General features: G+C 41.4%; 1 long non-coding RNA gene across 1 annotated transcript; it reads left to right on the top strand.

Annotated features, from left to right (window-relative positions):
- Positions 282–3655, top strand: LOC110389121. Its single transcript, XR_002433072.1, has 2 exons — positions 282–379; positions 1509–3655. It is a non-coding gene; the product is annotated as an uncharacterized LOC110389121 (long non-coding RNA).

The following is a 12343-nucleotide window of genomic DNA, read 5'->3' as shown; positions in this document are numbered from 1 at the left end:
CCTGAAAGCGCCGGGAGTGCTGCCTGTTCTTAATGCCTGTGCGGCCCAAAGACGGAGGGAAGAAGGCCCGCGCTCCCCGCGGCCACAGGCGAGGTGAGGCGGTGCGGGGCCCCACGTACTGCGCGGGCCCCGACGGCTCCGCGTGAGGCGCTGCCATGGCGGCCCGCCCGCCGGGAGCCGTTACCACGGCAACGCGCATGAGGTAAGCGGTGTTGCTTAGCAACGGAGGCTCCGGGCACGAGGCCTCTCTGGAGAGTTTGGAGAACAGCCGCTGGGTGGGGGAGGGGAAGGGAGCTGTCGTGGGGGAGGGGACGGAGTGGGAGGCGGCCGTGAAACCGAGCCCCCAACCAGGAAATGGGAGGCCAAGGGATTAGCCGAGGTGGGAGAGCACGAATGGGCTTCTGTAGAATGCGCTGGGAGCACTATGGTGGCGTTGCCCAGTGCTGCAGGGTGCTGGAGCTTTCCTTTGAATGCCGTGTACACATGTGTATATCTGTCCCTGCTCTCCCCTTGCTGCGGGGCGGTACAGCCGGAGGCCACGAACAGTGCGTGGCCATGTGAGAGTTAAAGGAAGTCCCTGCCTCGCATTTTGTTTTCTTGGTGGAGACTAAACTTGGAAAGAACTTTCTAAGCGCATCACCTTCATGTGATTGCCTTCTACAATCACGTCATTGTGATGTCTTAGAACTTTTTATTTGCTCTTTTTTCTCAAAGCTTCAGTTCTGCTTATAAATTCCAGATGCACAACTTAATAAGAGCAATCTCCATGAATATCTGCCATTCTGCCTAATTAAGGTGCTTGCTCAAAGTTGTAGTTACTTTCAGATGTACTGCTTATCTATGATAAATATCCTTCCTGACCACCAGACTTAGGTAATAAGAGCAACATCCTTGAAATAGGAGTGCAAGTCCAAAACAGCTACAAATCAGTAGAAGCCAGGTGGAGACCAAGTGTCCTCAGAAAACCTGTGCCCAAACATGGACAGAGTAGGTGGACGCCTCCCCACGTGACCACCAAAGCCCCCTGTACAAGTGTGGAATACTTAATTGTATTAGTGTGACCTTGTGACCTTGTACTTACATCAATCCTATGAATGTGTAACAGGTAGATGTGACTTATGTGTTAGCTAGGTGTGTAGTGAAACGTTTTGGATTATAAACCCAGTGTAGAGACTCAAGAGTGCTTGATTTGTGGAGATTACCCACCCTGCACCCTGCACAAAAATAAAGCCATGTCTCCCTGTCTAAACACTTATCTTTTCAATGTGTTTTGAGAGCTATCAAAATAACAACGGGGATATGACTTTTCATTTTTCAGTAGCATCAATAATACTAATATGTAATATGTAATTCCTTAAAACAGAATTTGTTTTCAGAGACTTGCTTAGATCTAGACTTTAGTATCCAACAGAAGAGGTCACAAGACATCTAGAGGAAGCTGATGGAGACAACTGGACAACCGGGTGGCTGTATAATGACAGTTAAATTTCTTTGTTTTTGTGTGCTAGATGACAGATTGGAAGGAGAAGGTGGAATATGGAGCCTTGATGATGCCTTCTACATTGACTGATTCCTCCAGACAGAGATATGGCAGTTATGATGGACAGGAACATGTAAATCTTCACTGAGTATGAAATAACAATTAGAAAATAAAGGAGTGAAACAAACAAAAGGAGAAGACAAACAGAAACATAAGAGAAATGATACTGATGTTAGTAGAATACTATTAGCTTGTCTGTCTGTATTTCTGTATTATATGTTGCCAGCAGGAGTGGTGAGGTGATTATCCCCTGGTGAGGCTGCACCTTGAGTACTGTGTTCAGTTTTGGGCCCCTCACTACCAGAAATATACATTGAGTCCCTGGAGTGTGTGCAGAGAAAGGCAGTAAAACTGGTGAGGGGTTTGGAGCACAAGTCTTATGAGGAGCGATAGAGGGAACTGGGATAGTTTAATACGGAGAAGAGGAGGCTCAGGGGACACCTTATAGGTACTTACAGCTACGTGAAAGGAGGTTGTGACAAGGTTGAGGTTAGCCTGTTCTCTCACATAACCAGCAATAGGATGAGAGGGAATGGCCTCAGATTGCACCAGAGGAGGTTCAGGGTGGATATTAGGAAAAACCTCTTCTCCAAAACAGTGGTCAGCTGGTGGAATGGGATGCCCATGGAGGTGGTTGAGTCACTGTCCCTGGAGGTGTTCAAGAAATGCCTAGATGTTGTACTAAGGGACATGGTTTAGTGGGGAAATGGTGGTGGTAGGTGGATAGTTGGACTCGATGATCTTGGTCCTTTCCAACCTTGGTGATTCTATGATTCTGTGTTTCTATATGAAGTACTGCTTTCAGGTGTGATGCTTATGTCTCAAACAGGCACACAATTACAGAAATTTGAGTTCAGAAATATCTGAAAATACTGATGAAAAAAAAACGAAAGTTTGGGAATGTTCTGTTTAGCAAGTAATATGTGACAACAGCTATTAAAAGCTATGAAAAAATACTGAATGGCACAGAGATTTCAGGCTTTCCATTTGTCCTTTGAAAAAATGTGTCAAGGGCATATTGTGAAAACTGAATGTCATGCAATGTGAATGTACTGAATTACAGCAGTCAGGAAGCCTAATGGGGTTTGTAGTCTCTGTATTAGAACTGCCTGTTGCAGCCCATCCTCCATATGATGTGAAAGAAGCTGCCCCAGTACACCACCTTCCTATGACAATGGCAGCTCACTCAGACCTGAAGAATTAAATATATGTGATTTCTGTATCACTTAACAGAAATCAGTTCCACAAGTTCATAACGTATCTTTTTTATTTTGCTGAGTTTATTTATACTCCAGGCATTACATTGCAGTCTCTGTTTATCTCACAAGATAGACCAATTTTGAGCTTTTTTCCATTACATTTCCATTCAAATTGTGAAATGAGAAAAAATTTCTAATTATTTTATTAAATCCCCTCATGGCAGTCTGAATTTCTGGCACTAGATATATTCTATGGATCTTTTGTTTAGCATTTTAGAATTGCCATTTTAGTATAAACTTTGCTGCTACCTGTGAAGAAGATATTTTCAGGGAGCAGTGGCTGAGGAGCCATGCCAGAAGCAACCGTCTAGCCTGACTCACTGCCACAGTGCTGAAAGCAAATTTGTGAGGCCTCGGATTTAGAGCTCCCTCCCTCTTCAATTCTTTTGTTGTAAAAGCTTTCCCAAATTTTTCAGACATTAGAATTTTACTGTAAAGTACAAAGAACTGTGGCCATAAATTCTTTTCATAATTCATGAGCCCACTTTATAGCTTTTCTAAACTGTAGAATTTTATTCCTGGTTTTTAGTATGTGATAAACTTTCCTGTCTTTCTGTTCCCTGTTTATCACTACCACCAGCACCAGTTGGTCAAATTGTGGTCTGATTCATTAGAAAAGAGGTACCCTCTTTTATCAGATGTATGGAAAAGAATAAATTTGTTTGTGAAGAGACTGTGAGTTTAAGCTGAAAGTACATTTAATATTATCAAGCATAGAACGCTAATATTTTATACTCTCAACTGTGCTGCTGAAAGCAACATCTTTTATATATTCCACTTCTGCATGTGCCCTCTCTAGCTATTTAATATTTAATAGTGCAATGCAGTTACAAATAAAGGTGTGAATTTCCCCTGCTCCACACTTAACTATGTGTATTTATATGCTGATTTGTTAATATGCAATTCTGATTTTGTAGATGATGTCATAGGCTTCAGGGTAGTGAGATAGCAGGCCTGTGGAACTGAATTGTTTTATCTGACAGCAGCACTAACAATGAAACACTTCAGGAATAAACAAACTATGGATTCCTGATTCAGAAAGACAGCGTCTCATGATGAGAAATTTAGACTTACTTAACAGCTTTTTGTTTCATTTTACATCACCTATAGCTCATGCACTGATGGTGAAGTGCTGCTGCCTCCTCTCACTCTGAGACTCTGGATCATGCTCATCAGCTCTGCACGGCACCTGATGAATGGGGAGTCAGAGAGAGCCTGCAGCAACAGACTCTGTCCACAGCACATGTGTCCCAGCATGCTGCAATATTTCTATAAAGTCACACTTCACTGCTACAGGTGTTACTATCAAGGGGAGCTTGGCATTGGACAAAATGTACCATGATCTTCTTTGATACACGAGGTCTTTTGCATCTGGTCTTTAGAAAACTGAGAAGCATATGCTTGAGAAAAACAGTAAGCTACTGGGGGTTTCAACCGTAACTGTTGTTGCGTACACTAGGACAATTACAAATGAAGCTCTCTAGTTCCTAGACATTCTAGGCTATGTTGCTATACTTCAGGAATTAAAAGCTATTTTTGCTACTGGGCAGCAAAATTAATGGGACATTTCTTAGGAATGTATTTCACTGTTGTTGTTTTTTGCAATTGCAAAGTTGTTTGGCCCAGTTTCACAACCTGAGGCCCCTACAGATAGACAATATTATTCTTCATTTTCTTTTCAGTTTCAGTTTGAAGATGAAATGTGACTACCATGCATCTTCAGTCAAGTGGCTCATGAAAATAATAAATATTATGTTTACACCAATTAAAAGTAAGATCTAAAGGAGAAAAAAAATCCTACTATTGCATCTTATAAGGATATATAACAAGTGTTGGATTTACTGTAAATCTCTTCAGAAAAATATACAGAGTTAGAATTTAATCATTGTCAACTTTGCAACTGAATGAAAAGTTTATTTTTCCATGATTTGTTATCTCCCAAGTATACTGTGGATACATGAGTATTCTAGTTAACCACACACTGTTATTTTTAATAATCTCCCAGATCTCCAAAAAACACTTGAGAAAGATGTTAGTGTGGAAGAGAAAGATAAACCTTTTATAAATTGAAATAAGCTAAAATCTCAAGCTTTTCTATGAAATAGTTGTAGCTAAATATTCTGTTTTGAAAGAATATAAGCTGCATATTTGGTTGAACTTCATAACACAATGACTAACTACACAGAAATTATAGCATAGTTACACTAGTAATTTTTCATCCTGCAATTACCACTAATTCATGTAACCACAAAGAGCATGGATGGGAATAATTATAGTGTGAACACTTTGGTATTAGTACATCTGAGATACATATACATACATTTATATAGATGTGACAGTGTGTCTGTCTACACATGTATATGGGATTCCGATGTAGCATAGACACATGTGTGTTATGTGGAATGGCATACCTCTATAGTTACTTCATATTTGTGTTGGAATCAGTTACGTGTGCAAGACTCTGCACTTGCTCTTGTTAAACCTCAGCAGGTTCCTCCCTGCCCAATTCTCCAGTCTGTCCATGTCTTATTGAATGGTAGCACAGCGTTCTGGTGTGTCAGGCACTCCTCCCAGCTTTCTATCATCAGCAAACTTGCTGAGAGTGGACTCTATCCTTTCGTCCAGGTCACTGATGAAGATGCTGAACAAGACCAGATCCAGCACTGACCCGTGGGAAACATCACTAGTTGCAGGCCTCCAAACCAGCCTCTGTGCCGCTGTTGACATCCCTCTGAGATCTGCCAGTCAGCCAGATCTCAGTCCACCTCACCATTCACTCATCTCTCCCACACTTAGTAAGTTTCATAACAAGGATGTTGTGAGAGATGGTGTCAAATACCTTGGTGAAGTCAAGGTAGACAACATCCACTGCTCTCCCCGCATCTACCCAGCCAGTGATGACATCATAGAAGGCCACCAGGTTGGTCAAGCATGATCTCCCCTTGATGAATCCATGTTAATCACTCCTGGTAACCTTCTTCTCTTCCAATTGCTTGGAGAGGTGTCCAGAACAAGTTGTTTCATCACCTTTCCAGGGATAGAGGTGAGGCTGACTGGCCTGTAGTTTCCCAGATCCTCCTTCTTGCCCTTTTAGAAAACTGGAGTGACAATGGCTATCCTTCAGTCTCAAGGGACCTCTCCTGTTCGCCAGCACTTTTCAAATATGATAGAGAGCAGTTTAGCAGCCACCTCCGCCAGCTCCCTCAGCACATGAGGGTGCATCCCATCGGGGCCCATGGATTTGTAAGTGATTTTGGCTAGATGCTCTTGACCAGATCCTCCTCAACCAATGTGAAGTTTTCCTTTACCCAGACTCTCTCTTACCTGCAGGGTCTGAGATTCCTGAGGTTTAGTCTTAGCATTAAAGACTGAAGCAAAGAAAGTATTCAGAATCTCTTCCTTCTCATTGTCTCCTGTTAACAAGGCACCCCTCTCATTTAGTAGGGGACCCACATTCTCCCTAGCCTTCCTTTTACTGTTGACATATGTAAAAAAAAAACAAAACCAAAAACAACAACAAAAAAACCAAACTTTCTTGTCATCTTTTACCTCCTTTGCAAGGTTTAATTCCAAGAGGGTCTTAGCCTTCCTTTTTGCATCCCAGCAGGCCCTGACAACATTTCTATATTGTCCTTACAGTCTGATAATTAAGACAGATGTGAAGGAAAAAAAAAGACAAAGTAAAATAACGGTGGTGATCTTTTTGGTTCTGTGATTCTTGTCTTAATTTTTTCATTTTTAGGGTGTGACTAAAACTGCATTATAAAGCAAGAGTTTGGTAGAAAAAAAAAAGGGTTTAGTTACAGGAAACACAAAGGGAACAAGGGAAGGAAGGTTGTGAAGGACCATTGGAAGCAGGAAGTGCAGTGTTGATGGAAGAAGGCAGGGAGTGCAGTACTGGAAGCAGTCAATCAGATAGGGTCAGAAGAGTTAAAAATAAAGAGTACAGTGCAATGATGTCATTGATGAGACCATTGAAATTACTTCTATATCTATGTCTGCCAACACCAAACTTTGGTGGAGTCCTTACTGGAAGATGTTTATTCTTCCCTTAGCTCATGTAAATACCAAGCGAGGGTGTGGAGGAAGATGACTACATGGAAACTGTCATTAAATGATGAAGTCTGAAATAATGATTTTTGTCCTATAGGAAGGCTAAACTACAGCTACAAAGAAAATGCTGATAAAAAGGGCATATTTGCCAATGTCCCTGCAATTCTACTTCTGTATATTTGGTAATTACTACAGAAATATGCAGGTAAATTACTCAAGATGTGCATTCACTGTTCAGGAAGTCTTTGCAACATTGTCTCTGTTGCAAAATTCCTGTGTCCTGGCAGTCCAATTTTAACAACACGTTCATCTAACTTCTTGTCTTCAGAGGCCAGAAAGTCAATGCAACCTTTTACATACACACTCTCCTGCATTATTGTGTCTGTAAGTGGAAGGTTATGTACGAAAATCCCCATAGCTGAATGCCTGCATAACAATGTGGCAAGGCAGTTTTAAATACTTGTAATGAGGCCCTCATTAGTGACAATTCAGTGCCTCAAGAAGACTCACTTAGTAAGCTACCAGAACTTAGTCAATTAATTTCTAAGCTTACATATTATTGTTCTCACCTTACCTGCATTCAATAGTCAGATTAATATACCCCTATAAACATGTATCTCTGAAGTACCTAAACCAAGCAAGGTTAAGCAATGATTATTATAACATCTTATATATATTCATCCATGTACAAACTTGTATATTTCCAAGTGAATCTTCAGAAAGTGTGTCATATACTTGTGGTAATAATTACTGTATGGGTGGGTCTGTTTTATGACGGCATACATAAATATGTAGTGGTATAAGTGCAGACAACTGAAGAATGTTGCAACAAATGCGTAACAACACATCTCTTCCAAAGACAAATGATTATAGTGCAGGAAAAACTCATTCTGAAATGGAACCATGTCAGAGATGGAATGGTGCAAGACAATTGCATATAACCATAGAATCAGAATGATGGAATAGTTTTGGTTGGAAGGGACATTTAATATCATCTATTCCAACTCCCCTGCTATATGCAGGGATTCCTCCCTCTAGACCAGGTTTCTTGAAGCCCCATCCAGCCTGGCCTTGAATGCTTCCAGGGAGGAGGCATCCACAACCTTTCTGGCCAGTGTCTCACCACCCTCACAGTAAAGAATTTCTTCCTAATATCTAGTCTAAATCTACCCTCTTCAATTTTAAAACCATTTCCCCTTGTTCTGTTGCTACAATAATCACTCTAAGGTTCTTTTTAAGTCAAGCTTAATGAAGTTAAGAGCACAGGGGAAAAATCTAGTCTGAAGCAAATGTATTTTCCTTGGAGGTCTTCTGTACAGGCGTGGTAGCTGGTGAGAACTGATGAACGTGGAACTCAATGTAAGATCCTATAAAGAGCTCATATGAACAGCTCATTCCAACATCAAGAGCTTGAGAAGAGGGAAACGGCAATGTAAAGACAAACTGCACCATGTTAATGCTGGAGTATCCTACTAGTTGATCACTGGATATTACATTTGCCTTCTGGTATAAAAATGCAAATGGATGACAATACATTTTTAAGTCTGCTGTACTTCAGATTAATAAAAAAAAGTAATTGCTTAGAAGGCAAGGTCCACTTAAGAACCTAGAAATGTGTTAACATTATATGTATACCTGCCTCCAAGCGACTTCTTAAAGAATTTTTTTTTTGAGGAGAAAGCGAGCAGCTTTCTCTTGATAGCTACAAATGTCATTTGTCTATCTCCTTCCAAAGAGCCAAAGTGGTGATTAAAGGATGTATTTGCTTTTTTTCCCTTGGGGGAAAACAAGAAAGAATGACACTGAAATCATTGAATATATATGCCACAGAAAGGAAGGAAAAAATATATCTGGAAGTCAGTGGTGGTGTTGATGGCCTGGATCAAACATCAGTGGACTCCTCTTAATACAGCTAACAAAGAAAAGGCTTGGAAGACATTTAAAAACAGATCAGTGAGCTAAAATCAAAGCACAATGGCCTTGAGTATTTATTCTTCATTTTAGAAGCCATTTAATCTATATTAGTATATACATTCGACAAGAGGAAATGGTTTTAAACCAAACAAGATGTTGGAGGAAGATTTTCCTCAGAAAGGGTGGTGAGGTGCTGGAACAGGCTGCCCAGAGCGGTTGTGGATGCCCCATCCGTGGAGGTGTTCAAGGCCAGGTTGGATGGGGCCGTGGGCAGCCTGATCTAGTGCTTGATCTAGCTGTTGGCAACCCTGCCTGTGGCAGGGGGGTTGGAACCTGCTCATCCTTGAGGTGCCTTCCAACGCAAGTCATTCTATGATTCCAAAGAAAGCCAAAGTAGAACTAATGAGCCACCCTGACTTAAAAGGTTTCAGGAAATGACCATATACCAGATGATATCAAAAGGAGAAGGAATGATGTCATCACATCTGAAGACCAAAACAGAAAAGACCTGTGTGACCTTCCTGCTGATTTCTTTCTTCCCACAGCAGCACTGACAAATATGTCCAAGAAGGTGGCAATAAGTTATCTTACCTGTTTCAGTACTGCATACATGAGATTTGGAGGATTAGGGTCACATTGAATCCATGTATGTTTCAGATAAGCCATTGTGTTGCCTGTTGTTCTCCATCTGGCATTCCTATGCACCTAGATCAGCTTCTCCATTTACTTGTGTATAGTTCTCATCAGACCTCAAATCATCTTGGCCTGATGTCACCTTCCCATTTTAAATGTAAGTGCATCATACACTGTAAGTGTTTAGTTACAACTTGTTTGGAAGTAGATGCAGAAAAGATTATAGAACTCCTTAGAATAGCCGCACTTCTTTTCTGCTCCAGTATAACTCAGTCAAGGATCCCCCAGTTATAACCCTCTTAAGAGATGAGGGCATCGGACCCTGGCCTAGCAGCTTCTGAAATACTAAGACCTGTGACCAACTGGCAGTGGTAACTCAGGAGGAAGGACATTTATGGGTCACAGACTGGGGCCACTACAAAGCAAAGGATCTCTGGCAAGATACAGTAAGGCAGGCACGTCCAACCCGTGGCCCACAAGCCAAATGCCGCCCAGCGCAGCTGGCAATGCAGCCCAGCCCCTGCCCAGCACCACCTGCCCTGATGCTGGCAAGGCTCTGGCCTGCTGTGCGGCCCAGCTCAGCTCCAGGAGAGCACCCACTACTCAGCAACAGCTGCTGGTATGCTGTTGACACTGTCTGAGCTGAAACCAAGGCATGGGGAGGGAACAGTGCAGTGCCAGCTAAAGTTATAGCAAATTATTTTATGCATTTTGATTCATCATTAACTGAACACAGTCCTGTGAACAGCAAGAAATATGCAGCCCCGCTTTCCATTTTGATAAAGGAATTTGAGAACAGGTTTCAAGATTGCCAAAAAAACCATCATTTTTTTCATATAATTGCAACTCCACTTTCAGTCAACATAAATACATAACTCAGGAATTTTCAAATGGCGTGTATAGAGTTACAGTCAGTCATTTAACTCAAAAATCTGATCATGCGTCTTTACATTTATAAGCCCTCTCTTACCAGAGAAGAACGTTTGTCATTTCCCAGTCCCGCCTTATTCATATCATTGCTTTATGGCAGCATGTACATTTGTGAACAACTATTTTCAAGGATGAAGCACAGGAAGGGTAAAATATCAACAAAAATATCTGCAGAACACTTTGAGAACTCACTAAGCATTGCAGCCACTGCCATTAAAACAGATATTGATGCATTAGTTCCACAAAAATAAGGTCATATCCCACTAGTTCTGTGTTTCTGTTGCTCTCTTTTTTTTGTTTTAATAAAAAATATTAAAGATTAAAATAAGTTTTGTTACTTATATACACAAACTATACTATATATTTTATGAGAGATGCTCCGAAAGTAATGCCTTCTGTTTTATTATGTTGGCCTGTGGTGTCAGAGGCGGATGTTGGTGGTATGGCAGTAGAGGTTGAACATACCCACCAATATTCCATTACACTCTATTGTCATGTGACAGATGGCAGCAGAGGCGCAGTCTGACAAAAAGGCATCTGACACAGAAGTGCATATGAAGCAAAGGTGTGTCACTGAATTCTTCCATGCAGAAAAAATGACACCCAATGTTGAACATTAATGGAGACCAAACAGTGGATGTCGGCACAGTGAGGGAATGGGTGGTGTGATTTGGCAGTGGTGACAGCAACAGCAGGTGACCTCCACTGGGGCAGACTGTTATGAGTGTGCCATGCAAGCTCTTGCTCATCGCTGGTGAAAATGCACAGCTAATAGTGGTGCCTATGTTGAAAAAGAGTGTTTTGTAGCTGAGAATTTGCTCTATCAAATTGTGTTATTGTGCTCTTTGTATCTGTTGTAGTTTTCATGGAAATAAATAGGTGGTGAAAACACACATACACGTTCCCAGGTTTCGGCACCACTTGAAAACACACATACACGTTCCCGGGTTTCGGCACCACTTGAAAACACACATACACGTTCCCGGGTTTCGGCACCACTTGAAAGCACACTCACACACACACACAGACACACACACAATAGCAGCAAGAAAAGCTTTTTTTTATTCAAAGGTATAGCACTACTTTTATAATACTTGTTATCCACTATTGCCATCTAAAGCTTACTCCCTTAATGCTGATTGGATATTTTTGCTGAGGCATGTAGCAGTGAAGCATGAAGCAGTATTTTCCATCTACTGACATATCAAAAGGTAGCTTATCGGATCATCTTAGTTTGCCATTTTCCCTGCGTCACGGGTACATTCTTTGGTCAACTTGTCCCTATTCCTTCGGGGAGGGGGCCTTTCTCGTTACACCTCATATCCTCGCAACCGCCTATTACAACAAGGTGGCATTACTTTCAAAGCAACCTTGTGTTCGTGGCTCAAGACCATTCCTGTTCACTCAATGCGGCCCAGGCAAGCAGAAAGTTGACACTAATGCAATAAGGGAAAGGACAACACAGGTAGTTCTGTTAATGCTGTTGACATAAATCACACATACTACATGGAACAAATACAATTTATGCAGTGAAGGCTACCAGCAAACCCCAGCAGAGATTCCATAAAGTCTGAAGTTGGCTTCAGAAAGTATCCAAGCAAATGCACCCTAATGAGGTAGCTCCTGTCAATGTATGGCCCAGAAGCAGAGAGCTAGATGATACAGATATTCTTGGAAGTGGAGATCCAGCCTGAAACTGGTGCACAGAGCTCATCTAGCACTACCTGCTATGTAATCATGTGGCTTTAAAGAAACAGGTAAGCAAACCTCAGTCCTCTCAGTGTTTTGAGTGCTATCACACTGAATGGTCTCTGCATTCTCAGGTTCTGCGTACACAACTTACTACATGAAAAACTGTATGCTACAAAGAATTAGATTCTAAACTGGCTTATATTTTTCTCTGTAACGAGGAGGATTATGAAAGTCTGGTAAAGAGACACGATCAGATTTTTGAATAGTTGATTGCAACTGTATACATTCCATTTGAAAATTTGCAGGTAATGTATTTATATCA

This window comes from Numida meleagris, chromosome 1 (genome assembly GCF_002078875.1).
Source record: "Numida meleagris isolate 19003 breed g44 Domestic line chromosome 1, NumMel1.0, whole genome shotgun sequence".
NCBI lineage: Eukaryota > Metazoa > Chordata > Aves > Galliformes > Numididae > Numida > Numida meleagris.
The sequence above is the reverse complement of the archived record's forward strand: the minus strand, read 5'-3'. Positions and strand labels throughout refer to the sequence as shown.